Raw genomic sequence first — 3,058 nt, forward strand, 5'->3', positions numbered from 1 at the left:
GTTATTATGTTCCAGAGGTCGTTGTAGTACAAGGGTGAGCATTCCTGCTTGTCACTCGAGTGACCTCAGTTTGATCCCCAAAAACAACAAGTATAATCTTGTTTTTTGACAGCTTTGATCGGATTCAAAATTGGATGAAGTTTTGTAACCGCGATTGACAAAATCCGGTGTGTTAACAAATATTACATTTTCTAAAGAGGATTGGTAAAATCTGGAGTGTTAACAAATAATATTTTTTTATGGGTCGTTGTAGTATAGTGGTGAGTATTCCTGCCTGTCACGTAGGTGACCCGGGTTCGATCCCTGGCAACGACTATTTTAATTTATTTTTTTTTTATAGTTTTAACGGTGGACAGCGGCGAACCTGTCATGCTGGTAGTTTGGGTTCGATCCCCAACAACGCTAGTTTGACGAAAGTCGGAATTGGATTGCTTTTCCTAAAATATGGTTTATGAAATCATGTGTGTTAACTTAACAAATAATATGTTTTCAAAGGTCGTTGTAGTGGTACGGTGGTGAGTATTTTCGCTTGTCGCTCGAGTTATTATGTTCCAGAGGTCGTTGTACTACAAGGGTGAGCATTCCTGCTAGTCACTCGAGTGACCTGAGTTTGATCCCCAACAACAACAAGTTTAATCTTGTTTTTTGACAGCTTTAATCGGATTCAAAATTGGATGAAGTTTTGTAACCGCGATTGACAAAATCCGGTGTGTTAACCAATATTACATTTTTCGGAAGTCGTCGTTGTAGAGTGGTGAGTATTCCCGCGAGTTTGATCCCCCGCAACGACGATTTTTAATTTTCTTTTGGATAGTTTTAATTGAATTCGAAATTCGGCAGTGGTGAACCAGATGATTTGGATTTGTTCCCCAACAACGAAATTCGGAATTGCATTCCTATTTCTCTCGTGTGTTGACAAATAATATATTTTTCAGAGGTCGATGTAATACAGTAGTGAGCATTCCCGCTTGTCACTCGAGAGACATGAGTTTGAACCCCGACAACAATAAGTTTAATTTTCTTTTGACAATTTTCACAGGATTGATAAAATCGAGAGCGTTAACAATGGGTAACTTTTTCTAAAGAGGATCGGTAAAATCTGGAGCGTTAACAAATAATTTATTTTTTATGGGTCGTTGTAGTATAGTGGTGAGTATTCCTGCCTGTCACGCAGGTGACCCGGGTTCGATCCCCGGCAACGGCGATTTTAATTTTTGTTTTTTTTTTTAGTTTTAACGGTGGACAGCGGCGAACCTGTCGTGCTGGTAGTTTGGGTTCGATTCCCAACAACGCTAGTTTGACGAAAGTCGGAATTGGATTGCTTTTCCTAAAATATGGTTTATGAAATCTTGTGTGTTAACTTAACAAATAATATGTTCTCAGAGGTCGTTGTAGTGGTACGGTGGTGAGTATTTCCGCTTGTCGCTCGAGTTATTATGTTCTAGAGGTCGTTGTACTACAAGAGTGAGCATTCCTGCTTGTCACTCGAGTGACCTGAGTTTGATCCCCAACAACAACAAGTTTAATCTTGTTTTTTGACAGCTTTAATCGGATTCAAAAATGGATGAAGTTTTGTAACCGGGATTGACAAAATCCGGTGTGTTAACAAATATTACATTTTTCGGAAGTCGTCGTTGTAGAGTGGTGAGTATTCCCGCGAGTTTGATCCCCCGCAGCGACGATTTTTAATTTTCTTTTGGATAGTTTTAATTGAATTCGAAATTCGGCAGTGGTGAACCAAATGATTTGGGTTTGTTCCCCAACAACGAAATTCGGAATTGCATTCCTTTTTCTCTCGTGTGTTGACAAATAATATATTTTTCAGAGGTCGATGTAATACAGTAGTGAGCATTCCCGCTTGTCACTCGATTGACATGAGTTTAATCCCCGACAACAATAAGTTTAATTTTCTTTTGACAATTTTCACAGGATTGATAAAATCGAGAGCGTTAACAATGGGTCACTTTTTCTAAAGAGGATCGGTAAAATCTGGAGCGTTAACAAATAGTTTATTTTTTATGGGTCGTTGTAGTATAGTGGTGAGTATTCCTGCCTGTCACGCAGGTGACCCGGGTTCGATCCCCGGCAACGGCGATTTTAATTTTTGTTTTTTTTTAGTTTTAACGGTGGACAGCGGCGAACCTGTCGTGCTGGTAGTTTGGGTTCGATTCCCAACAACGCTAGTTTGACGAAAGTCGGAATTGGATTGCTTTTCCTAAAATATGGTTTATGAAATCTTGTGTGTTAACTTAACAAATAATATGTTCTCAGAGGTCGTTGTAGTGGTACGGTCGTGAGTATTTCCGCTTGTCGCTCGAGTTATTATGTTCCAGAGGTCGTTGTAGTACAAGGGTGAGCATTCCTGCTTGTCACTCGAGTGACTTGAGTTTGATCCCCAACAACAACAAGTTTAATCTTGTTTTTTGACAGCTTTAATCGGATTCAAAATTGGATGAAGTTTTGTAACCGCGATTGACAAAATCCGGTGTGTTAACATATATTACATTTTTCGGAAGTCGTCGTTGTAGAGTGGTGAGTATTCCCGCTAGTTTGATCCCCCGCAGCGACGATTTTTAATTTTCTTTTGGATAGTTTTAATTGAATTCAAAATTCGGCAGTGGTGAACCGGATGATTTGGGTTTGTTCCCCAACAACGAAATTCGGAATTGCATTCCTTTTTCTCTCGTGTGTTGACAAATAATATATTTTTCAGACGTCGATGTAATACAGTAGTGAGCATTCCCGCTTGTCACTCGAGAGACATGAGTTTGAACCCCGACAACAATAAGTTTAATTTTCTTTTGACAATTTTCATAGGATTGATAAAATCGAGAGCCTTAACAATGGGCCACTTTTTCTAAAGAGGATTGGTAAAATCTTGAGCGTTAACAAAAAAATAATTTATATTTTATGGGTTGTTGTAGTATAGTGGTGAGTATTCTTGCCTGTCACGTAGGTGATTCGAGTTCGATTCTCGGCAACGGCGATTTTAATTTTTGTTTTTTTTTTTAGTTTTAACGGTGGACAGCGGCTGTAACGACCCTAATATTTTACCTGT

The 3,058-nt window shown here is 39.0% G+C and overlaps 2 non-coding genes across 2 annotated transcripts; both read left to right on the forward strand.

Annotated features, from left to right (window-relative positions):
- The first annotated feature begins 1,132 nt into the window (after positions 1-1,132).
- Positions 1,133-1,204, forward strand: TRNAD-GUC (transfer RNA aspartic acid (anticodon GUC)). Its single transcript has one exon. It is a non-coding gene; the product is annotated as a tRNA-Asp (tRNA).
- Positions 1,205-2,022: 818 nt separating this feature from the next.
- On the forward strand, positions 2,023-2,094 carry TRNAD-GUC (transfer RNA aspartic acid (anticodon GUC)). Its single transcript has one exon. It is a non-coding gene; the product is annotated as a tRNA-Asp (tRNA).
- Positions 2,095-3,058: the final 964 nt, after the last annotated feature.

The sequence above is a fragment of the Cucurbita pepo genome, chromosome 9 (genome assembly GCF_057944985.1).
Source record: "Cucurbita pepo subsp. pepo isolate OVF chromosome 9, ASM5794498v1, whole genome shotgun sequence".
Lineage (NCBI taxonomy): Eukaryota > Viridiplantae > Streptophyta > Magnoliopsida > Cucurbitales > Cucurbitaceae > Cucurbita > Cucurbita pepo.